The following is a 26,773-nucleotide window of genomic DNA, read 5'->3' on the forward strand; positions in this document are numbered from 1 at the left end:
TACATGCTGCATACGTATCCAGATCTGAGCGGACGATGAGGCTGTGTGGAGACGGCATGAAACATGACCAAATAAAGCCTTGGCAGGTATCCATTTCCCCTGAATTAGAAATCATAACCAGCATATTTACTTTGGAAGGATTCTTGAGGATCCAGACTGAGGTGGTTGTGAGGCAGGGTTGTGCAAATTTTGAGGTACCCTTCCTACTAACCCCCCAACATAGCATTTGCCCTTTTTTTATTGCAGTCACACACTGGGTCAACATCTTCAGTGAGTTATCTATCAGGACTCCAAGATCTCTCTCTTGGTCAGTTACCGCCAGTTCAGACCCCATCAATTTATAGTTAGGATTTTTGGCCCCAATGAGCATCACTTTGCACTTGGCCACATTGAACCCCATGTACCATGCTGATGCCCACTCGCTCAGCCTCGACAGATCCCTCTGGAGCTTCTCACACTCCTCCCTGGTTCTCACCACCCTGAACAACTTCATGTCATCCGCAAATTTAGCCACTTAATAAGAACATAAGAACATACGAGACGCCAATGTTGGATCAGGCCAAAGGCCCATCCAGTCCGACACTCTGTCACACAGTGGCCAAAAATACCAGGTGCCATCAGGAGGTCCACCAGTAGGGCCAGGACACTAGAAGCCCTCCCACTGTTGCCCCCCCCCAAGCACCAAGAAGACAGAGCATCACTTGCTCCAGAGCCCTTCTTTCTCCCAACTCGAAATCATTAATGAACGAGTTAAAAAGCACTGGACCGAGTACTGAGCCCAGCGGTACCCCACTGCTTACCACCTTCCCTTCTGAAAACTGCCCAGTCATACTCTCTGTTTCCTGTTAATTAACCATTTTTTAATCCACAAAAGGACTTGTCCTCTTATCCCCTGACTGCTCAGTTTACTTGGGAGTCTTTGATGAGGAACTTGATCAAAAGCTTTCTGGAAGTCTAGGTGAGCGATACCTTTTTCGGTGGCAGCTCCGGAAGAGATAGAGATATAAACCAATGAGCTGAATACCAACTGAACTTATAGAATGTATGAGGCCATCTTTGATCATATATGCCAACTGTTAGCACTTTATTCTATTGTAAGTTAGTTTTAATCATTTGTTATGGAATGGCTGATGAATTGTTTTTAGAAGTTTATGATATTTATTGTTGTTATGTTTTATGATGTTAGCTGCCCTGACCCTGCCTCGGCGGGGAGGACGGGGGTACAAATTTAAATAAATAAATAAATAAATATTGGGTTGCCCTCGTCCTCATGTTTTTGAACCCCTCAAAGAACTCTTAACAGGTGAGCGAGACAAGATGTTCCCTTCCACGCTGGTTCTTCCTCAATAGCTTTTGTTCATCAATGTGCCTACTAATTCTATCTTCAATAACCGATTATTGTGTTAGTAGTGCTACAGTTCTTTGATGTAAAGAACCTGTTTCTGTAGTGTTGTGGGAAACTTCTGTTAATGCAATAAGGAAACTAAAAACTGTTGCGTTGGGTGGTGTCCGAGGTGTCGGAGCCGCCAGTTGCCGTCTTGCCAGTCTTCCCGGCAACAGCCTACAGGGGTCCCCGGCGCCTGTTCTGTAGCGGTGGAGCCGTGGATTTAATATGCTGGGGAGGGAACTAGCTTCAGACCACGGGCGAGACAGAGGGTTCCCGCACCCTCTTGTCCCGTACTGGTCTCTGGCTTCCGGCCTCGTAGGCACGCAGCTCTTTTACCGCCTCCCTCTCTCTCACTCGGCAGTGCAGTTTGCTGTAGCCATCCCAGTTCCGTCCTCTGGTGGCCCTCTCGGCGGGCTGGGGGCGTCTTGCGGGTTGGGGAAGTCCCGGCCGCGACCGGAACACAAACGTGAGGGGGGGAAAGCCCGCCCCACTACAATAACTTCATAGGAGAGTCTCATGTGTTCGAAATGCTTCTCTTCCCTCTCTGATTCCAGCTCCATCCTTTCCTGAGACGGTTCCAGGTTCACAACACGTCCGTGGGTGGAGTCCATTTGGATGAGAACGGGGACCCGGCAAACAACTTAAACATTGTGAACATGATGGTGTTGCCCAACGGCTCTATCTGGAGCATGAAGGTTGGGAGTATAGAAAGACAGGCACCGGGAGAGATAAAGCTGACCATTGAGCAGGATGCTATTGTGTGGCCCTCGTGGTATAAGCAGGTGGGGGAAATAAGACCTTGTAAGGTATAGAAATCTGTTTAATACTATACATTAAACAACCATGATATTCTTATGACACGTTCTGTTATAAATGCAATCCGCGTGACTAGCAATAAGCACAATAATAAGAAGAGGAGATTGGGTTTATACCCCGCCTTTTACTATCCGAAGGAGTCTCAGAATGGCTTACAATCTCCTCTTCCTTCCCCTCCCCACATCGGACACTCTGTGAGGTAGGTGAGGCTGAGAGAGCTCTGAGAGAACAGCTCTGAAAAAACTTGCAACTGGCCCAAGGTCACGCCAACAGCTGCATGTGGAGGAGTGGGGAATCAAACCCGGTTCTCCCAGATTAGAGTCCGCGCTCCTAACCCACCACACCAAACTGGATCTAAAGAAATGCAACCATCAATCAAACAATTTCTAAATTATATATGTGTGTCAGTGTTCCCTCTAAGCTGAGTTTGTGTGAGCTAGCTCAGTTTTTTAGCCTCCAGCTCACACATTTTTGTCTCAGCTCAGGAAGGGCTGGCTCCAGAACAAACTAAGTTATGCAGCAGCCAAATCGCTCGCTCACAAATGTAGAAATTTTGCTCACAAGACTCCACAGCTTAGAGGGAACATTGATTATGTGTGTGTGTGTGTATATATATACAATATTATACAATACATTTTTAGTGCATGTTTTTTCATTCCCTCAGACAAATGCTCCTTGTCTTTGTGCTTAGATGCTGCCTTATTCCAGGTGTACCCAAAGCTGCCTCCCTGGACATTTGAAGGTGGTCTTGGAAGGAAAGGCCATTTGCTGCTATGACTGTTCTCCATGCGTGGAAGGAACCATCTCCACTCAGGAAGGTGGGTGAATAGAGAAAAGGAATGGAGTGAACGCTCAGCATAAGATTGGATTCTTCTTCTTTTTTTTAAGTTTCAAAGAACATAAGAACATAAGAGATGCCAATGTTGGATCAGGCCAAGGCCCATCCAGTCCAACACTCTGTATCACACAGTGGCCAGAAATACCAGGGGCCATCAGGAGGTCCACCATGGGGCCAGGACATTAGAAGCCATCCCACTGTTGACCCCCCCAAGCACCAAGATGACAGAGCATCACTTGCCCCAGAGCCCCTATCTATACCTTGTGGCTAATAACCACTGATGGACCTCTGCTCCAGATGCTTATCTAATTCCCTTTTGAAGCCGTCCATGCTTGTAGCCGCCACCACTTCCTGTGGCAGTGAATTCCATGTGTTAATCACTCTTTGGGTGAAGAAGTACTTCCCCTGAGGAAAGACCTCAGGGGAGAAACCAGGACAGACATGTATATGTCCCTTGGTAGACCAGTTGATCTCACACACGTTAAAGCTGGGAGATTTTGAGACAGTTATTACTTCTCTGGGTTGGTATGAGGACATGTGAAAGGTGAAATATGTCAAACTGAAGGGTGGCATCTATGTATAGTAGATGTCTTCATTGTCTCCTTGGCTTACCTTTACCTCTGTATTTTGACTTTGACACTCAGCCTCATGTTCATTCTGAGGTTCCTCTAGCCATCAATACTTTGAAGAGGAGGAGGAGGAGAGGAGAAGATTTGATTTATACCCCACCCTTCACTCAGAGTCTCAGAGCAAATTACAAATGCCTTTCCCTCCTCCTCCCCACAACAGACACCCTGTGAGGTAGGTGGGGCTGAGAGAGCTCTGACAGAAACCACTTTTTTTCAAGAACATCTCTGACAGGTTTCCCCCCGGTTTTGGTGACTTGAGGCTTGGACGCGTCCCATCGAGCTCCTGACGGAGACGTGCTGAGATGTGCCAGACAGGAAGGGTCCCGGCCGGATCCGGACCCTCCTGGAGTCCTTGTAGGCTCTCTCTACCCCAAGAGGTCTTGCTGCCACGAAGCCATCATGGCAACTAGAGCTGGCTGCCGGATGAGCGGACAAGCGATTTAGCATGACTAATCTCCTACAATGATCTAAACGTGAGCAAACAGTGAGTTAAGCGATTCCCCATACAAGCGGTTAGGTCTCCAAGCTTAACTGCTTTAAATAAGTGGCGGGTGGGGGAAGAGCTGGGGATTCACCCCCTCCAAACGGAATGATCCCCGAATGATAAAGAAAAGGAAATAAGCAAAACTAACCATATGAGACTGTAACTGAGCTTGAAAGGTGCAAATTAATCCAAGGTGTATTCAAATCGGAGAACTTGGTCTTTAAATCCAAAAACTTTCCTCTTGTATAAACAATGTCTGGTAGAAGGAGAAAAATGGTGCAGGAAAAGAAACCTCTCACAGGAAATATCATACCAACGACTCTCACCCAGACACAGGAAGCAGCTGCTGACTTTCCCAATATGCTGGCTATGGCATTGAGACCCCTGCTGGAGCAGATGTCTAATATCAACAGTAAACTGCGTGATGTCCAAAAGCAACTAACACATATGGATAAAAGAGCTGATAAAACAGAGAGTCATCAAGAGAGTTGAAACAAAGACTAAAGATATTGAACAGAAATTGGGGGAAGTGGGAAAAGAGACAACTTCAGATAAAGGCCAATTGTTGCAACTCCAAATGGAAAGATCAATGTATGTCTTATGCTTTCAAGGTGTTCCTGAACAAAAAGGAGAAAATCTAAAAGTAATTTTAAGTGAAGCATTAGCACCAATGACAGATCTTAAACAAGATGCATTGCAAAATGACATGGACTTGGCTTACCGAATTTCTCCAGATTTCATAAAGAAAAATAAATTGCCTGGAGAAATATATGTGAAATTCTCTAAGAGATCTACCAAAGCCGCATCTGGAAAAGTTCTGAAGGTTAAAGATGAAGAAATAAAAATCTTAAAGGACATTCCATTCAAGATGCGGAAGCAAAGGCGGCAATACAAGGATTTAACCTTCTTCCTTCACAACAATTCAATTGCTTATAGATGGATTTTTCCAGAAGGACTTGTATTCAATTATAAAGATAAGAAGAATAAAATTGACTCTGTCCAAAAAGCCAAAGATTTTTTGAAACAACAACAAAGCCCGAGTAAAGATGACAAAAAAACTGTGGACAACATTGACAAAGAGGGAACCAGTGACGGAGGAACAGATGACACCTCGAGCAACTCTAGCAGTACCCCGGAAACCTCAGACTTGGAGAAAGGGGAAGCTGCACCTAAAATACTTAAAATGAATCTGAAGTACAAGAAGAAGAAACGTATAAGATAAACGGATAGATCAACAGAATATAAGTGATTATAAAACACCTGAGCCTAGTATTAAGATTAAGCTAGTTTTATTCTGAATTTAACTTTTTGATAAACTGATATTTGTTATCATTGTAGGATTGTTATATAGACAATGTAACATTTAGAAGATGATCCTTGTCTTGGCTTTTGTTTTCGTTATAGTGACCCCCCTTGTCCCCGTCTCTTTAGGATGTAGTGTAATTTTTTTAAAAAAAGAACACCTCTGACAGAACTATGGCTTGCCCAAGGTCATCCAGCAGCTGCGAGTGGAGGAGTTGGGAATCAAACCTGGTTCTCCCAGATTAGAGTCCGCACACTTAACCACTACACCAAACTGGATAGCCCAGGGAAGCCTAATCTCATCAGATCTCAGAAGCTAAGCAAAACCGACCCTGACAAGTACTTGGATGTGAGACCTCCAAAGAATACCAGGGCTGGGAGGCAGAGGCAGGCTATATCAGCCACTTCTCTGAACATTCTCCATGCCCCACTAGGGGTTGCCAGAAGTCACCATGACTTCCAGGCATGGGCGTGCATACACACAGACACACACACACAAAATATAAAAATACCAAAAAAGTAAAGAATACTTGACGGCAGCTGTCCCATGTCTCTCTGAGTTATCGTTTTGGACGCATTGCCTCTTATGACAAACCCCTGTATCTCCCCAACTGTCTGGCAGATCTTTACTGCCTAATCTTCAGTTCCCCTCAGTGACTGAGTTGCGCTACAGTAGTTTGTATATATTCCTTGTCATAAATGACTTCTGTCCCACCCTATGTGAGATTTTTAGTTTAGGCTTTTTCTCCGCTCAGGAATCCTACTGAAAATACAGGAGCTGTCCAGGTTTTTTTAAAACCCTTGAGAAATGGCACTTGAGGCAAATTAACTTTCAAAAAAGGAATAAAGATTTTATTAAACGGGCAGGGAACATATGTGTAATAGGATTAGTCAAAGTTTTGAGACTTCTGAAGTGAAAAAACTTTCTAAGGCCCCGTTCACATGGAGCATTTGCCGCGCTAAAGATACGGATGATAGGCGGATTTTCCGGGCGCGATCACACCGCAACATTTGGGAAGCGTAGTGCACCCATGGCTAACCCATGGCTTCCCGCCGAAGATGCGGAGTAAAAAACTATCACATACGATGTACTAATTTCCGGAAAACGTGGGGCAGGCATCTGATCGTGTTTCCGCTGGAATCCTGTGGCATCCAGCGCCCACCCATGTCCTGTCACAAACCGGATGTTTGGTTTTTTTTAAAGTCTCCACAGGATGCGCACAAACGCCAGCCGTCACATGTGCACACTGTGGTGAGGGGAAAAAATTCCCGTTTGCCACGGAAGCGGCGCCAAGCGATTGCCAGTGTGATTGCGCAATGCCACTTCTTTGCCGTGCTGCAGGATAGCCGTGTGACCGGCACCTAACGACATACCCACGGGACCTCTACGGGACATGTGATTGGGCTGCCATACGTTACTTTGCTCCAGGGCAAACAGCCACGCTCCCCCCCCCCCGCATTTTCCGGCCCGTGTGACTGGGGCCTAATATATATATATTAGTGTTGAATTCCTAGAATATTCAAGAGAGTGTATTTGTAGTTTTGTTTCAAGGCTTTCTATTGCTTTCTTTGAGAGGTACTTTGTTTAGTATAATTCAGCACTAACACAGTTCTTATTGATGTTTCTAGATTGAAGGAAGAAATCTAGATAATCATTAACTTTAGAAATCTAGATAATCATTCCTTTAGATAATCATTAACTCCTGAGGTGTCTAAGCTTCTCTCCTTTATCACAGACCAGGGTTTTCTTCCCAACCCCTTTCACTGGCAGGAAGTTATTCTCCTTGTCCCTAAGAAGCAATAACTCCTTTTATTATTTGGCTTGTACTGGGGTTTTCTCTAACTACCCACTACCCAAGACCTTCTGCCAAATCCTTCCCCAGTATCCTTTGTCTGTATAAGGTTGTTCTGCAGCTTTTCTGACTGAGAATCTAAAGTTCTCCCTCAGAGCAATTTTACTATATCTAAGACAATGGGGTTCCCTTCTCTCTGTAGAAGTACTTTTCTGACTATTGCCTTTCAGAAAACACTGACTTCCAAATGTCTCTTCCCTCAGAAGCCAAACCCTCTGGCTACTGATCCAGACGTTAGTAAGAGCCCGTTAGTGGGGAGGGCGGGGTAAAAATGCAAATAAAATAAATAAATAAATAAAAATAAGACCAAATTGCAAAAGACCTAACAGTGAAAGACCTCTTTTCCCTCCAGATCTGCTATTTTATTTCCTCTCTCAGCTGATGTTGGCCAATCAGAGAGTGAGTGGAGCAGCCAATCACATATTCTTTTATATCCAGGGATGATTAATTCTTGAACTCCCTGACTCTCTGATACAAGCAGCATTTTAAAAAGCCTGTTTTTCTGTGCAATCTGTCAAAGCATTTTCCTTTGTTCGTTTTGTTTTCTCAATATCCTTTGGCGTTACATACCATCTACAAAACGTTTTATACCAATGATCTCTTAATGCCTAGTCAGCTGTCAACTGATTTGATTTCCCCATAACTGTTTCCATTGATGCATAGGTATCTGTTCTTTAAAGCTCTGCATCCATTTAATCTTACATTTTTTCACTTGTTCTTCTGTTTCTAGCTGGAGTAATAATTTATATATCCATCATAGTAAATGCTCTTTTTGTTTTATAATCAGCTGTTTGAACTCAAGTTGCATCTCTTAGAGCTCCACCTTCAGTGCTAATGATCTTCTTTAGTCTTGAAACTGATTGATAACATAGCAACCTCTGAATGTTCCTTCATCTCCAATATCTTCCCAAGACTTGATTTTCCCCTGAGTATTTATCATAATACAGTGTGTTAAAAATCATTTTTATTTCTCATGTTTGGTGTAGTGGTGTAGCCAGTTTAGTGTAGTGGTTAAATGCTCAGACTCTAATCTGGGAGAACCGGGTTCGATTCTCCACTCCTCCACTTGCAATTGCTGGATGACCTTGGGCAAGTCATAGTTCTGTCAGAGTTGTCCTTGAAAGGACAGTTCTGAAAAGAGCTCTCTCAGCCCCACCTACCTCACAGGGTGTCTGTTGTGGGGAGGGGAAGGGAAAGGAGTTTGTAAGCCGCTCTGAGACTCCGAGGGAAGGGCGGGGTATAAATCCAATCTCTTCTTCCCCTTCTCTTTTCATAATAAGCTTCTTTTGAGGATATGAGCAGAGAATTTGGAAGGCTCAATAAATTGCAGCATGTAACCATATTCTCAAAATCCCATATCTCATTATTTGATTATTTATATTATGATCATTTTAATTGATTTCTTAATTTATAAACAATGACATAAGCCTTCATCTAGGTCTGCTGATTCAAGTTTTACTATTCTTTGTCTTGGGTTTTCGATCCAAACCACAATCCAGAACAGGCCTGCCCTGGAGGTGCCTTCCAACTCTTTGATTCCATTATTCTATCTGAACAGAATGTAAAACCCTACACATTGGATGCTTGATCCCCCAAGCGTCTTCTAATGTCAACATTTCCAAATACTGGAATACATTTTAGGGTAATTTCCCACTCTTAAAATTCCTTGATCTATCCTTCATTGGATCTAGTTAGCCATTCCTTTTCCCAAAGATCAGTATATCCTCATCTTGAAATTCTAGCATCATTTAGACAAAATGATAAAAAAAAATTAACTTTAGTATAATTTGATGAACACATAGGGTACAGTATTGTTTATATATCTGTGTTTTAATCGTTGTTTAGAATGTAAAAAAAATGCCTTTCTCTTTATTTTTATCAGGGTAATGGGCCAGGGGTTTTTGTTTGTTTGTTTGTTTTTGGTGTTCCTGCAACCTGCTGACTTCAGTCCAAGGAGAGAAAGGGCAAGGAATGTTATAATCAATGTTCCCTCTAAGCTGTGGAGTCTTCTGAGCAAAACTCCTACTTTGTGAGCGACTGGCATTAAAGTTGTGAGCGAGTGATTTGGCTACTGCATAAATGAGTTTGCTCTGGAGCCCTCCTTCCTGAGCTAAGACAAAAATGTGTGAGCCGGAGGCTAAAAATCTGTGAGCTAGCTCACACTAACTCAGCTTAGAGGGAACACTGGTTATAATTGTAGATATTTTTTTTTTAAACCACCCTGAATTTTATGGAATCTAATGCAGTACTTATTACTGGGGATTAAGAATGAGAGGTACTTGATGCTGAAGCTGCTCTCCTTCTTTCCAGATGCAGAACGTTGCACCAAGTGCCCAGAAGATCAGCATCCCAACAGGAACCGGACTCAGTGCATTCCCAAGCACATTGCTTTCCTGTCTTACGACGAGGCTTTGGGGATTGTCCTTGTTTTCTTGGGCCTGTTCTTGTCCACAGTCACAGTTATAATTTTAGGAATCTTCATTAAATACACCGAGACTCCCATAGTCAAAGCCAACAACCGGGACCTCACCTACATTCTCCTCGTCTCCCTCCTGCTGTCCTTTCTATCCTCCCTTCTATTCATTGGCCAGCCAAGGAAAATAACCTGCCTTACCCGACAAATCGCCTTCAGCACCATCTTCTCGGTTGCCATCTCTTCTGTGTTGGCCAAAACCATCACTGTGGTGGTGGCCTTCATGGCCACCAAGCCAGGAAACAGGGTGAGGAAATGGCTGGGGAAGAGTCTGGCAAACGCGATCATCCTTTTGTGTTCCACTTTTCAAATTGGCCTCTGTGTTATCTGGCTGGGCGTCTCTCCCCCCTTCCCAGAGTCTGACATGAATTCTCTTCATGGACAGATCACACTGCAGTGCAATGAAGGGTCTGTGGCCATGTTTTATTCTGCCCTTGGCTACATGGGCTTCTTGGCTTTCATCTCTTTCACTCTGGCTTTCCTGGCCAGGAAGCTTCCAGGGGCCTTCAACGAAGCCAAGCTGATCACCTTCAGCATGCTGGTCTTTTGCAGTGTGTGGGTGTCCTTCGTGCCCACCTACCTGAGTACAAAGGGGAAATACACGGTAGCCGTGCAGGTCTTCTCCATTTTGGCCTCCAGCACTGGCTTGCTGGGTTGCATCTTCCTTCCCAAATGCTACATCATTGTAGTGAGGCCCGACTTGAATACTAAGGAGCATCTCACTGCAAAAAGTAAATCTGATTCTTGGTAGATTCTTTTCAACTCTTGCAATGCTGTGTCTAACGGTTGGGGTATAAATAAAGTAAAATAACTAAACACAATAAACCTTACATTTAATTTGGGAAGAAACCTGACTGAGCTTGGTGGGACTTCATTCCAAATAAGCAGGTACAACTTTGAGCTGTAAAATTGCAATTCTGAATATAGGCTAGGGAATAAGACATCCCCCCCCAGACTTATTGCCAAATATGCATAAGGTCTGGATCCAACCATTGCACGGCACTCTCCCTCCGCGCCCCCTCCCCCATATTAGAATCTCTCAGCTGGTTGCAGGTGCTGTGAAACTTTGCAATAAGGATGGAAATTGAATTTTCAAGTGCACTATCCCTGGCAAATCTTGGTGCTTGGGGGTGTGACCTTATGACACACTTCCGGTGATGTCAGGGGGTGTGGCCTTATGACACACTTCCGGTGATGTCAGGGGGTGTGGCATATGAGATGAGTTATGCTAATGAGCTCCGGCAGCTCTTTTTCTACCCCTGCTAACACATCAGCCACATACTTGTCTTGGGAATAAATCCCTGAGACGTTATTAAAAAAAATGTTATTCCTCCACATTCATTTTTTTATATTTAATTTTTTTATTTTTATCAGTTAACAATTAACATATTATGTTACAATAACATCATGAGTATTTTCACATTGTATATACAGAGTTATAACATATTGAATGAATCATACTGCGTTACTCAGTACAGAACAAAGTCTATAATTGCAGTATACTCCACATTCATTATGAGAAATATGACCACTTCATGAGATTGAAATGGCCAAAGTTTTAAGAAGATATCGGATTTATACCCCACCCTTCACTACCCTCCGTCACACAGTGGCCAAAAATACCAGGTGCCATCAGGAGGTCAAGCAGTGGGGCCAGGAAACTAGAAGCCCTCCCGCTGTTGTCCCCCCAAGCACCAAGAATACAGAGCGTCACTTGCCCCAGCCTGAGAGTTCCTATCTATACCTTGTGGCTAATAGCCACTGATGGACTTCTGCTCCATATGCTTATCTAATTCCCTACAAGTCCATGCTTGTAGCCGCCACCATCCTGAGGCAGTGAATTCCATGTGTTAATCACTCTTTGGGTGAAGAAGTACTTCCTTTTATCTGTTCTAACCCAACTGTTCAGCAATTTCATTGAGTGCAGACGAGTTCTTGTATTTTGAGAAAGGGAAAAAAGTACTTCTTTCTCTACCTGCTCTATCCTATGCATAATCTTGTAAACCGCGATCATGTCACCCCTCAGCCATCGTTTCTCCAAGCTAAAGAGCCCCAAGTGCTTTAACCTTTCCTCATAGGGAAAGTGTTCCAACCCTTTTATCATTCTAGTTGCCCTTTTCTGCACTTTTCCCAGTGCTAAAATATCCTTTTTGAGGTGCGGTGACCAGAACTGTATACAGTATTCCAAATGAGGTCACACCATCGATTTATGCAGGGGCATTATACTGGCTGTTTTGTTTTCTATTCCCCTCCTAATAATCCCCAGCATAGTGTTGGCCTTTTTTATTGCAGTTGTACACTGTCTTGACATTTTTAGTGAGTTCTCTACTACAACTCCAAGTTTTCTCTCTTGGTCAGTCTCTGCCAGTTCGGACCCTATAAACATGTATTTATAGTTAGGATTTTTGGCCCCAATGTGCATCACTTTGCACTTGGCCACACTGAACCCCATTTGCCACGTTGACGCCCACTCACCCATCCTCGACAGATCCCTTTGGAGTGCCTCACAATCCTTCCTGCTTTTCACCACCCTGAACAACTTTGTATGATCCGCAAATTTAGGCACTTCACTGCTTACTCCCAACTCCAAATCATTAATGAACAAGTTAAAAAGTATTTGACCCAGTACTGCTCCCTGTGGTGTCCCACTGCTTACCACCCTCCACTGACAAAGTTGCCCAATTATTCTCACTCTCTGTTTCCTATTAATTAGCCAGTTTTTTGATCCACAAGAGGACTTGTCCTTTTATCCCATGACTATTGAGCTGACCTAAGAGCCTTCGATGAGTAGTTCAACATGCAATTTATTAAGTGCAATGAATTCTAGAAGAGAATTTTTCCAGTGATAAGCAATCATCAGTTTAAAAAGGCATTACATGTGCCTTACTATACACACCTCTGGCTGCATCAATTAAAAAAATGTTTACAGGCATTGGCACATAGTCAGCAACATACCAGGGCATGAGAATTGTCTGTAAATTAGCTTTAGGAGAACAAGGAACTTTAGAACAATTTTAACCCATTCTAATATTTATCAGAATTCTTCTAAGAAGAATAAGAGTCCAGTAGCAACTATAGGGAAAAAAACCCATTCAAGGTGTTAAATGCTTTTCAACATAAACAAACATTTACAATTACAGATAAAACCGAATGATACAATTACAGATAAAACTAACAATTTTACAATCTCTCCTTATATATAATTGAATAGTGGGTGCCAAAGTTCTAATTCTGAAATGCACTCCCTTAGTGTATGGCTGATGGTACTGCTCCTCAGCATATATCGCCACCAATCAGAAGGCAAAGCCCGGGTCCCGCCCACACCACAACTGCTGCGACAACCTGGTCTTTTGCATATGGAAGCTGATTGGACTTCAGTCCATTCAACACCTCAAACTCCCCCCCCCGCAAGGCAGTTGGAATTTTCAGTTGCATAACATACCTCATAGGGGAGAGGAGAATGGGTAACAATGGTTACCACTCTCCAGGTGAGGGCTACAGATAACTCAAACATACAAATGCTCTTCAGGTAGCAGAGATCAGTCCCTCTGGAGAAAACAGTGGACTCTGTCATTAAACCCTGCTGAGGTCGCCACAGGAAACTGACACTGTTTGCCCAAAGCCAGAGCACTCTCCCAGAGCCTCTTTCTAGATCCCGTTGTATTTATTTCCGCAACGGGCATTATTTCTAGTTACAGATAAAACTGAATGATAACGTCAGTGAACATAGCGACATTTGAAGAGACTGGCACTTCAGTGCCCTTCAAGAAGAGCACTCAGAACAAATGCATATTTTAGCAAAGGAAACAGAAGGAAAAGAGATAGACCAAAATGTCAAAGAAATGGAGGGCTGCTTCTTTCCCATTTGCTCTTCAATGGCAGTTCTGCTGCTGCTCTAGATCAGAGCATTTGTTTTTTTAATCTTTTTTTTAATCAGAGCATTTGTTACGAGGGTCGGATCTGACATAAATGTCACTTTGTCAGGCCAGGCCATGTGTGCCATAAAATGTAACACAAGGTCCAAGAGATATAAACTTTATAAAGATGATTTCAGATGCCAAATGGCAATAGCAGATGTGATTGGATTAGGTGTGATATGCACAGGGGTAGAGATATCAGCACCGGTAATGAGACAGGAAACCTGGGTCTGAGTTTGGTACAGGAGGATGCAAAGAATAAATGGAAATCAGTCTGAAGAAGTGAGCAGTGACTCACGAAAGCACATACCCAACACAAATTTTATCAGTCTTTGGCCCTGTTCATACGAGGCGGTTTGGGCCGGGAGGGGGATGGAACGGGGGCGGAGCAAACGGGCGCGATCCCACGGCAACATCTGGGAATCGTTGCCTGCCCGTCCCAGATCCGTCCCAACCTCCGATAATGCGCACTAAAAAAGAACCATCTACCTAGGTGGTTGTATCCAGTACAGAGCCTCAAGCCGGGCCGTGGGATCGGCCGGCGCGTCCTTGCGCCGGCGCATCCTGGCCCCCAGCCATACTGCATGCGCAGTTCGGCAGCCTCCCCCTCTCATCAGATTCTTCCTCCCCGGCATCTGATCATGCCGGGGAGCGCCGCACCGCGGCTAGGGGGATCCGTGGGATCCCGCTGCAGCGTCTCAACTTTGGTGCGGCTCTGATTAGCCGCGCGTGGTTCAGTCATCCTTTTCCCTGCCGTGTGGCAGGGACCCTTAAGGTGAGCTACTGGACTCATACTCTTTCTACTGCTTTTAGAAAACACATTAAAAAAAAAACATTTTCACCTTCCAAGAAATTCAGTTGCTGACCTAAGATCAGCAGTTCTCTTGCAAAAGAAATTCAAAGGGAGATTAGAGAGACTGCTGAATTGCCACTGATCATGAAGTTTAAGACAATGCACTCTCCTGGGCGGAGTTGAGACCTAGGTTTCTACTCTCATGACCAATGCCTGCTATTGTCATTTGGTGTCTGAAATCGCTTCACTTTCCAAGATATAGGGACAGGTGGACTCACATTCTAGCTGTATCTGAAGAAGTGAGCAGTGGCTCATGAAAGCACATGCCCTGCCTCAATTTATGTTAGTCGTTAAAGTGCTACAGGACTCTTGCTCCCTTTCACTAATAAAGAATGCAAGTTGTGTTGTTACATTTCTTCCCCCAGAACAGGAAAGGGGGATTCCTCCAAGTTCCATGGGACTCCATCTCTCTCTCTCTGTGGCATGTTCTCTCTGGCTCTTTCCTTCCCCCTCCTTTCTGAAGATGTGTGCTTGCACACAAAAGCTTATACCTGGAATAAAACATTTTTGTTCTTCTTAAAAGTGCCATGGGACTCCGTTTCTCTCTCTCTCTCTGACTCTTTCCCTCCCCTCCCCAGAGGAGGGGGAGGAGCCCTCAGCCCATCGAGGGGAAGGGAGGCTTCACTTTGTTTCTCTCCTCTGTGAAGCAGGAAACAGGAGAGACTGGGCAAAAGGAGCTGCGATGCATGAAACAGGAAGGAGAAAAGCCAGTTGCTTGCAGGCCGGATAGCAATCCTGCAAGGGCTGAATCCGGCCCATGGGCCGTATGTTTTACACCCCTGCTCTAGATGTTTGTTCCCCTCTGTCTTGTGACTGCAATGACATCAGCAGTGTCCCTCAGTCAAGCTTCGGGCCTTTTTTTTTTTTTAATAAACAATTTTATTAGAAGATAAGTCAAATATACATAAACAAGATTACTGTTTAAACAATAATACAGACTGTAAGTGCAAATTCATTTAACACAATGCCATCTATAAACTTATCAGTAGGAACAGCTTATTACCATGACCTTGTCCCTTTCTTGTTATTTTCCACTTGTTCCACTAGAGTAGTTAATAGCCACAGCACGGCTTTCTATTGCTGCCTCATGGAAAAATCCTGATCCTCCTTCTATTGATCAATGGAGAAATAAATGTTGGGACCACTTTGTGATGGATAAAGTAGCAGATAAATATGAGTCACACACACAAGGGTATGCGCGGTCCCATTCCAGATTCATTCGAAAATGGTGTCCTCTTATAACATACTTTACAGAAAACGATGTTTTACCAGCAAATACTAGTTATGCAGATTGGATACATCTATGAGAATTTTTTATGGTTCAAGCACTCTCATAAAATACTTTTAAGGTCCCTTCTAAAATATATCTGGATTTATTATACGTTACTACTCTAGTGGAACAAGCTTCGGGCCTTTTCTCACCTCTTTTGGGTCACACGGAGTTGGGGAGGGAAGAGTTTTAAACCATATCTTTAAGCATCACTCAATGACAACTCAGTTTAGAATCATAGAGTTGTAAGGGACCTCCAGGGTCATCTAGTCCAAGCCCTGCACAACACAGCAAATTCACGAATACCTCCCTCTCCGCACCTGCAGTGACCACTGTACCACGCCCAGAAGATGACAAAAAACCTCCAGGATCCCTGGCCAAACTTACCACTTTGCGTCCTGACCCCAAAGTGGCAACCAGAATTTCCCTGGGTGTGTAAGAAAGGGCCACAAGAACCAAGCACTGAGGCAACCCTTCCTGCCCTCCCTCTCGTGATCTAAATTCACACAATCAGCATTGCTGTCAGATGGCCACCTAGCCTCTGTTTGAAAACCTCCAAAGAAGGAGAGTCCACCACCTCCCGAGGAAGCCTGTTCCACTGAGGAACCACTCTGTCAGGAAGTTCTTCCTAATATTAAGCCGAAAACTCTTCTGATTTAATTTCATACTGTTGGTTCTAGTCCGACCTTCTGGGGCAACAGAAAACAACTCTGCACCATCTTCTATATGACAGCCCTTCAAGTACTTCAACTTGCTGCAATTGCAATAGTATTTTACTAGACATGTGCCCACTTGCAGTATTTAATGCAGATTCAGTACTGAATGAGCAATTCTGCATAGTGTTGTTGAAGTTAGCTGCTGTAGATTTTCCAGGTTGTCTGGCTGTGGTTTTGGCATTATAGGACCTGACATTTTGCCAGTAGCTGTGACTGGCATCCTCAGAGGTATAACACAGAAAGATGGAGTACTCTTTGTGTCAAGGAGAGAAGAAAAATGGTAGACAGGTACTTTATATCTACTCAGGAAGGTGGGGTAGGACTGAGTCATTATCTTGTAGGAGTTCCCCAGGCTATGAACATGCTAATGGAGGAGCTTTCCTGAGGAGGTTCTTTTGTCTATGGATTGTTTCCTGAGGAGGTTTCCGGTTTCCTGAGGAGATTCTTTTGTATGTGGATTGGCTGTTGAAATTGTAATCTTATCTGTAGTGCTATTGTTTTTCGGGACAGGAAACCATGGCCTATTTATTTTTAAACTCTCTTCTTTCCTGTTGAAATTGTGTTTATGTTTATGAATTTCAATGGCTTCCCTGTGTAATCTGACATGGTAATTGGAAGTGTATAGTGTTTCCATCCTCCAGGTGGTGCCTGGAACCTTTTCCTGAATTACAACTGATTTTCAGACTGCACAGATCAGTTCCGCAGGAGAAAATGGGTCATGTTGAGGGTGGTTCTAAACCGTTATACCTGGCTGGGGTCCTTGACCGCCCTGCACCCTCCCCTCCCTAGGTTCCATCCCCAAATCTCCAGGAATTTCCCAAGCTGGTATTTACAAGATTATCTCTGCCGCCTGAGAAATGATTTACTGCAATATGCTATGAACCCAGGGGACATTTCTTGCGGGAGCCCACAGGAGCGGAGCTCCGGCAGTAAAGAGCCCAGGGGGGTGAGCACATGCAACAAGCCCCGCCCCCTGCTCCCAGCAGCCCTCAGTCAGGCCGCAAGGAGCAAGAAGCAGCCAGGTAAATTGCAGAGGGCCCCCCCCAGCCCGCCTTCAGGTACAAGCTCTCCCTCCTCTGCGAGGACAGATCTGCATGCCCCCCCCCCCAATAGCTAGCAATCCAAAACAGTCCAGTGGAGCCTGAGCGGTGGATGTTGCCTTCTGACACACTTCCGGTGATGTCAGGGGGTGTGTGGCATATGCAAATGAGCTATGCTAACGAGTTATACTAATGAGCTCCTGCGCCTCTTTTTCTACGAAATGACCCCTGGATGAACCAATCATCCTTTCCTGGCAAACTGTAGGCAAAATCAGATGTTTTAACAAATGCCATACACTTCTTTCTTCTTTCTTTGCTATGGGGACCCAAAGTGGCTTGTGTTGTTCCTCCCTCCGTTTTATCCTCTACAACAACCCTGCGAGGTAGCTTAAGCTGAGAATGTGTGCCTGGCTCATAACCAACCACCAACGTTTAGAGTGAAATTGGGGATTTGAAACTGGGACCCTAGATCCTAGCCAGATACTCTGCCCACCAAACCTAACTGCCTTCTTTTAAAGGAGGGGATATAGTCCACCCACCCAGTCTGGGCAGCTTTTCTCCTTTATGGGGACACAAAGCATCTTATGTTATTCTCCCCTCCTTCTTCCCCTCACAACGGCCCTCTGAGGTAGGCCTTCCTGAGAGGCTGGCCCTGGATCCCCTAGGAAAGAGTCCATGAAAGAGCTCTGGGTATTCGAAGCGGTGACTCTTAGATCCAAATCTGAGACTCTGTCCACTACACACCGGATCTGATAGCTCAGGGAAGTTGCCAAATCCCATTAGTAATGTAGAGGGATGATATTTCCCACCCTCCTTGTCTGTTCCATGACGCTTTCCTGTCTTCCGTAAGTAAACCTTTGCTTCCATTGCAAACAGCAGATGGCCGTCTGACAGCAATGCTGATTCTGTGAACTTAGGCAGATCATGAGAGGGAGGGAGGGCAGGAAGGGTTGCCTCAGTGCTTAGTTCTCGTGGCCCTTTCTTACACGCCCAGGGAAATGCTGATCACCGCTTTGGGGTCAGGAAGCAATTTTCTCCAGGTCAGTTTGGACAGGGATTCTGGAGGGTTTTTGGTCATCTTCTGGGAACGGAACAGGAGTCACTGGGGGGGGGGGGGCATGGAGTGTGCGCCCTCTAAACTGAGTTAGTGTGAGCTAGCTCAGAGATTTTTAGCCTCTGGCGCACACATTTTTGTCTCAGCTCAGGAAGGAGGGCTCCAGAGCAAACTGATTCATGCAGTAGCCAAATTACTCGCTCACAACTTTAATGCCAGGAAACTCACAAAGTACAATTTTTGCTCACAAGACTCCACAGCTTAGAGGGAGCATTGGAGGAGATAGTTGTGAGTTTCCTGCATTGTGAAGGGGGCTAGATGACCCTGGAGGTCCCTTCCCACTCTATGAGTCTATGTCATTGAGCTAAGTTGTGCCAGGGCGGTTCAGTTCCCTTTATTTTTGGCACTGCAACTCCATCGCCATCTGGAAGCGGGTGACCAATATTGGGGTGCCTTGCTTTATTTCCCATTAGTTATGCCTTCTACTGACGACCACAGCTTTCAATACGAAAAGCATATTGTAGGGGGAGAGTTTGGGGTTTGCATGGTCCAGAATTTCCCAATTCCTTCCATGATTGACACAGCTTCTGGGGGGGGGGCACCTCATTTCCCACTGTATTCCCTCATCCACACTATTCCTTCCTGGCAACTCCCACATCCTCACGTTTTTCTGTCTCCTTCCCGTCCCCCAGCCAATCTACCTTCATTTGCCTCCATCTTCACTTTCCCCTTTCTCTTCCCCAACAGTTTCTACCTGGGAAAAATCTTGCCCACTTATGTTGTGCCAGCCCAGCTACTAGGGTGGGTCTAGTTGCGTGATGTTAGCCAGGCTGGGCCCAGTTGCATGGGGAACCTGCACGGAATTGTGGGGAGTTTCTTATTTTCCCCGGTCCCTCTCCAACTCTTCTTCCCGCTCCTTCCCTCTGATGGGGAATTCGGAAAACACAGCCTCTTCCAAAAGGAGACCTAGCTGGCTCCCTAAGGCAGTTAGGAAGGGATCTTGCAGCGCACAGGGAGAGAGATTTATGTTCCCCTGCACCCACTAGTGGTCTGAGGGACCTAACAACATTACATAATAAAGCTTTTTTAAAAAGCACCTTGCTTGTTGAAATGGCTACACGTGCGATGACTAATAAGCATCAGTACATGTCTGACAGGAGTTAAATGAATGAGCCCCATCCTTTTAATGTAAACTTTCACTTGGATGTAAAGCTGTCTTCCATGTACATCAATGGGTTAGTGAGAGGGAAAATCCCCTCCCGACCTAAGACCACGACAGCATTAGAGCTGCAGCTGACTACCTCAAAAGACATGCCCGATCCTCTAGTTCTCAGGCCAGTGGCTGGCCGAAGAGAATACCAAGTCCTCTCTAGGTCGAGCAGAGCGGAGGAAGTTTTCACCTCACATCGATTGGGAAACAAAGACTGAATGGGTAAAACGTATGGCCAATAGACAATTACAAGATTTACTAAGAAAACAGTTCGGTTTTTTTTACTATCACTTACTACTCAGTTCCTTTGCCGTTCCCACTACTGCAGAGGTGTCAAACTCATTTGTGACGAGGGCCAGATGTGAAATAAATGTCATTTTGTTGGGCCAGGCCATGTGTGCCACAAAATGTAATGCCAGGTACCGGAGATACAAACTTTATAAAGGACACAGCCAAACCCAACTAACAATATTAATTTTCTTTTACTAAAAATACAAACAAAAGCAATTGATTAACTGGGGAACACACAACCCCCCCAATAAATATGCAGGACTAGGTTTTCCCCCAAGGGATACCATAAAAGTACCTTGTATTTCCATACATACCAGTTGCTCACGGGCCACATAAGAGCTCTGGATGGGCTGGTTCTGGCCCCCGGGCCTTATGTTTGACACCCCTGCACTACTGGATGCTTCAGTTGCAGCTTTGCGGAACTATTATCAGAGGATGGTGAGGGCACATTCCAGCATAGCTGGTACATAAGGAGTGACTTCGCTCGGAGGAAAGCTGATGATGTCACCACCATTACAGCCTCTGCTGCAGTCTCAATAGCCTCACAGAAAATATGGCTAAGAATTTTACAGCTCTTACACGTCAGGTCAATAGTTTCAGCCTATGCCTTCAAAAACGATGGGCTATTTGGGGTCACTTCAATTAGGTTTTTATAGAAGCCAGGACACCCTAAATACCAAACGCCTTTACAAGAGGAGTCTTGGGAACTACTCCTCTGTTTCCAGCGTGTTCTACTGAGGTTCAACAAGAACAGCAGCAGGTTTTACTGGGGTTCCCCACACAACTCCTCAGAAGAGGTTCATTCTTCAACTGACAACGAGTCCCTGCAGACAGTTGTCAGAGGATACTCCATGGAGTCCATCAAATCAAATCAAATCAGAATTCCTTCCTCCCTCCCCCCTCACACACAAGGGCCAGCAGAACTTTGCAGAACTCATACTTTTACACATTGTCTCTTAGCATTCAGGACATAAAACCCATCCCCTCATTAGAAGGGGGACAAGGAAACGTCTCCATTTTTCTCCCCGAGCATTTATAGCCGGGTGAATATCCCTCTTCAATAGATCTTGATCAATCCCTTTTCGAACAACTTGGAAATCAGATCAAGTTCTGAGGCCAAGCCGCACTCAAGAACAAACACAACTAGGCCCTGTCTACAGGATTACAGATTCCTTGTCAATCTTCAGTTAGGCTCCTTGGACCCTAATTGGAAATTAGAGCAGTTAGATGTCATGATGGGCGCACCATGCAATTGCCTCTCTCCATTGGAGTAGAAGGCAAGAAAGAAAGGATGCGTCACAAACAATCCCTGCAGCCGATGGCCCTATTGACTTTGAGCATCGACAGCATACAGCAGATTTGTTTATACATGAGACCACATCAGTGGCTTCTGAGACATTTTTATCTACAATTTATTACCAAGGAGGCTGCAGATATCTGTTACCCTTAACTTGTCTATTCCTTCATAGGATTTGGGAAAGGAACTTTTTGTCAGTTCTGAAAATGTCACAGTTAGATTAGAACATAAGAACATAAGGGACACCAATGTTGGATCGGGCCAAAGGCCCATCCAGTCCAACACTCTGTGTCACACAGTGGCCAGAAATAACAGGTGCCATCAGGAGGTCCACCAGTGGGGCCAGGACACTAGAAGCCCCTCCCACTGTTGACCCCCCCCAAGCACCAAGAAGACAGAGCATCACTTGCCCCAGAGCCCCTATCTATACCTCGTGGCTAATAGCCATTGATGAACCTCTGCTCCATATGCTTATCTAATTCCCTTTTGAAGCCGTCCATGCTTGTAGCCGCCACCACTTCCTGTGGCAGAAGTAGCGAGTTTCACAGAAGAAGGCTAGCACTAAAAAGCCCCCCCCTTTGTGTAACTACATTCTCAGCCTTTGTGAACCTCCAATGCCAGGGCGTTTGACGGACATCATTGGAACCACCTATAGAAAAGTTTCACCCTTGTATGGATTCTCTGAGAAACATGAAATTCAGATCTGGGCCTCAGGCGCTTGCCACACACTGAACATCGATGAGTTTCTTCCCCTGAGTGGACTCTTCAATGCTAATGGAGAGATCAGCGGATCCTTTGACCAGCAGAGCCCATTGCCAATCCTTGTTCTCCTCCCTGTGGGACCGTTTTGAGGTTTTGAACATGGCTAAAGCTCTTTCCACACTCTGAGCATTTATAACTTTTCTTTCCCGTTAGCGTAAGGACTCTGTAGATTCATGCCTGTTTCAACAGTTTACATCTTTTCAACGCGTTGTATGGTCTGTGGTTGTCTTTTCGGTTTGAATTAGGAGAAAAGCTCTTTTCATGGGCTAAGCAGTTACATATCTTCTCCTTGTGCGGCTTCCTCAATGCAGAACAGTGCCACACTCACTGAGTCTCTTTCCGCACTCAATGTATTAAAAAGGTTTCTCCCCTGTGTGAGTTCATTGATGCCTTTGAAGAGAGCTATTCCAACAGAAGCTCTTTCCACCGTCTGAGCCTGTGGAACCCGTGATGCAGCTGAAGACTGCCACATGACCATCTAACATGTGACTCTTAAATTTAGAGAGGGATGGCACAGAATAGGTTGATTATAAAAAAGTTTATTAATGTGGGTTTTTGTGTATTAATTGTTGCTACTAGTAAATACTTTTCCAAATTAACGGTGGGTGGGTGAGAGTTAATAACTGAAATTTTGTTAGTGACAAGAAAGTCTGGCAGAATGAATTGAGTAACCCAGGTTGAAAGAGAAAGATATAGATGTAATCTTAGTATATTATTTGATCTATTGATCTATTTGAGAACTGCATATGAGAATGGAAATAATCAATATACTATGTAACTTACCAACTAATTTGTGCAACAAATTAGGAGGGATATAGGTGGGTGGAGGGTATTTTCGTGTATATATGTTACGTGTTATGTCTGTATTTGTTTTATCAGTGTGGAAAACCTAATAAAAATTTATATATATATAAAAAAAAGACTGCCACTCTGAATCTCTTTCCACATGCGGAGCATTCAAATGGTTTCTCCTCTGTGTGGATTCTTTTATGCAGTTGAAGATGGCCACTCTGACTAAATCTCTCTGAGCATTCAAAAGGTTTCTCCCCTGTGTGAGTTCTTTGATGCAGCTGAAGATTGCCACTGCTACTGAATCTCTTTCCACACTCTGAACATTTAAAAGGTTTCTCCTGTGTGGGTTCTTTGATGCCGCTGAAGATGGCCATTCTGATTGAATCTCTTTCCACACTCTGAGCATTTAAAAGGTTTCTCCCCAGTGTGGGTTCTTTGATGCTGCAGAAGATGGCTACTCTGAATGAATCTCTTTCCACACTCTGAGCATTCAAAAGGTTTCTCTCCTGCGTGGATTCTTCGATGCAGTTGAAGATGGCCATTAGTACTGAATTGCTTTCCACACTCTGAGCATTCAAAAGGTTTCTCCCCTGTGTGGGTTCTTTGATGCATTTGAAGATTGCCACTGGTACTGAATTTTTTCCCACACTCTGAGCATTCAAAAGGTTTCTCCCCTGTATGGGTTCTTTGATGCAGTTGAAGATGGCCACTCTCACTGAATCTGTTTCCACACTCTAAGCATTCAAAAGGTTTCTCCCCTGTGTGGATTCTCTGATGCCGCTGAAGATTGCTACTGCTACTGAATTTCTTTTCACACGCTGAACATTCAAAGGGTTTCTCCCCTGTGTGGGTTCTTTGATGCATTTGAAGATTGCCACTGCTACTGAATTTCTTTCCACACTTTGCACAGTCAAATGGTTTTTCCCCTGTGTGGGTTCTCTGATGCAGTTGAAAACTGCCACTGCTACTGAATTTCTTTCCACACTCTGAGCATTGAAAAGGTTTCTCCCCTGTATGGGTTCTTTGATGCAGTTGAAGATGGCCACTCTCACTGAATATGTTTCCACACTCTGAGCATTCAATAGTTTTCTCTGCTGTGTGGGTTCTCTTATGCCGCTGAAGATGGCCACTCTGACTAAATCTCTTTCCACACACTGAGCATTCAAATGGTTTCCCCTCTATGTGGGTTCTTTGATGCAGATGAAGATGGCAACTCTCACTGAATATGTTTCCACACTCTGAGCATTCAATAGTTTTCTCTGCTGTGTGGGTTCTCTTATGCCGCTGAAGATGGCCACTCTGACTAAATCTCTTTCCACACACTGAGCATTCAAATGGTTTCCCCTCTATGTGGGTTCTTTGATGCAGATGAAGATTGCCACTCTGATTGAATCTCTTTCCACACTCTGAGCATTCAAACGGTTTCTCCTGTGTGTGGATTCTTTGATGTAGACGAAGATGGCCACTCCGATTGAATCTCTTTCCACACTCTGAGCATTCAAAAGGTTTCTCCCCTGTGTGGGTTCTTTTGTGCATTTGAAGATGGCCACTCTGACTGAATCTCTTTCCACACTCTGAGCATTCAAAGGGTTTCTGCCCTGTGTGGGTTCTCTGATGCTGTTGAAGACTGCTACTGCTACTGAATCTCTTTCCACACTCTGAGCATTCAAAAGGTTTCTCCCCTGTATGGGTTCTTTGATGCAGCTGAAGATTGCCATTAGTACTGAAATACTTTCCACACTGTGAGCATTCAAAACGTTTCTCCCCTGTGTGGGTTCTTTGATGCCGCTGAAGATGGCCACTCTGACTGAATCTCTTTCCACACTCTGAGTATTCAAAAGTTTTCTCACCTGTATGGGTTCTTTGATGCCGCTGAAGATGGCCACTCTCACGGAATCTGTTCCCACACTTTGAGCAGTCAAAAGGTTTCTCCCCTGTATGGGTTCTTTGATGCCGCTGAAGATGGCCACTCTCACGGAATCTGTTCCCACACTTTGAGCAGTCAAAAGGTTTCTCCCCTGTATGGGTTCTTTGATGCCGCTGAAGATGGCCACTCTCACGGAATCTGTTCCCACACTTTGAGCAGTCAAAAGGTTTCTCCCCTGTATGGGTTCTTTGATGCCGCTGAAGATGGCCACTCTCACGGAATCTGTTCCCACACTTTGAGCAGTCAAAAGGTTTCTCCCCTGTATGGGTTCTTTGATGCAGTTGAAGATGGCCACTCTCACGGAATCTGTTCCCACACTTTGAGCAGTCAAAAGGTTTCTCCCCTGTGTGGATTCTCTGATGCCGCTGAAGATTGCTACTGCTACTGAATTTTTTCCCACACTCTGAGCAGTTAAAAGGTTTTTTCCCTGTGTGGATTCTTTGATGCAACTGAAGATTGCCACTGCTACTGAATCTCTTTCCACACTCTGAGCAGTCAAAAGGTTTCTCCCCTGTGTGGGATCTTTGATGCAGTTGAAAATTGCCACTGCTACTGAATTTCTTTCCACACTCTGAGCATTCAAAAGGTTTCTTCCCTGTGTGAGTTCCCTGATGTCGTTGCAGATTGCAACTAGTACTGAATTTCTTTCCACACACTGAGCATTCAAAAGGTTTCTCTCCTGTGTGGGTTCTGTGATGCTGCTGAAGATTGCCACTGTGACTGAATCTCTTTCCACACTCTGAACATTCAAAAGGTTTCTCCCCTGCATGGTTTCTTTGGTGCTGCTGAAGAACGCCATTCTGACTGAATTTCTTTCCACAGTCTGAGTATTGAAAGAGTTCCTTCCTTGTGTGGGTTCCCTGATGCTTTTGAAGATTACCCCTCTCACTGAATCTCTTTCCACACACTGAATATTCAAAGGGGTTCTCACCTCTGTGTGTTCTTTGGTGTACAGGGAGCTGTGATCTATTTCTGAAGTACTTTGCACACGGAATGGATTTTCTTGCCTTCATTATCCGGTTCTTTGGAAAATGTACATTATACTGTCCTCCATCTCGCTTCTCAACCACATGGCTGCCTTTCTTTGTCTCAGGTCTGCCTTGATTCCTGACATTTTCTTTCAAGTCTTCGTTTTTAACTCTATCTGGCATTTGCTCATGAAGTTCCTCACCCTCCTCATTCCTCTTATCATCCTCTGCTGGAATAAATAGAGAGATCCTGTTAGCACCTAGGAGGGCTGGTAAGATCCAAAGGCATTTATGTGACTGCAGTAGGAAAGGACTGATGGCCCTCTGGCCTTGTCCAGCTTGGCTGATCTTAACTTCCCCTCCCACCTTTTCCCAGAATATCTAGTATTTAAGGATACCTCCCCTCTTCAAGAGCCACAGCTGAGCTCTTGCCCAGAAGGAGTTTCTGAGCTTCCAGATTTAAGACCCCCCAGAAGGCCTCTCTCCCTCCTTACCCAGAGGGCTGCATGACTGTACCAAACCAAACGTTACCCAGAACTGAATAAGAAATCCCCCATGGCTATTCTTTGCCTTTTTCCTTGACATAACCTGAAGGGTTCTCAGCCAGCTCATGTTGGAAGGAAATATGCTCTTGGGATCTTCTTGAGGAACTCTCCAGTCTTTCTTTGGATGTCGGGTCACTGTTTGTCTCCACCAAAGTCTCTCGTATACTTTTGGCTTCTTTTGCAGAGGGGGGGGAGAGAGAGAGAGAGGGAGGAGGAGGGGAGAGAGTGGGAGGGAAAGGGAGAGGGAGGGAGGGAGGGAGAGGGAGAGAGGAAGTGATAAGTTTTATATGGGGAAGGAAAGAATTTCAAGTGGAAAAATACTTCTGGAAGGGTAGAACCATGGTCAAGA

At 44.7% G+C, this 26,773-nt stretch overlaps 1 pseudogene; it reads right to left on the reverse strand.

The window, feature by feature from the left end:
- Window positions 1-23,232: 23,232 nt before the first annotated feature.
- The window catches only part of LOC107115620, a 20,247-nt pseudogene continuing 16,706 nt past the window's right edge, over window positions 23,233-26,773 (reverse strand).

Source organism: Gekko japonicus, unplaced genomic scaffold (genome assembly GCF_001447785.1).
Source record: "Gekko japonicus isolate JY-2015 unplaced genomic scaffold, Gekko_japonicus_V1.1 scaffold2255, whole genome shotgun sequence".
Classification (NCBI taxonomy): Eukaryota; Metazoa; Chordata; class Lepidosauria; order Squamata; family Gekkonidae; genus Gekko; species Gekko japonicus.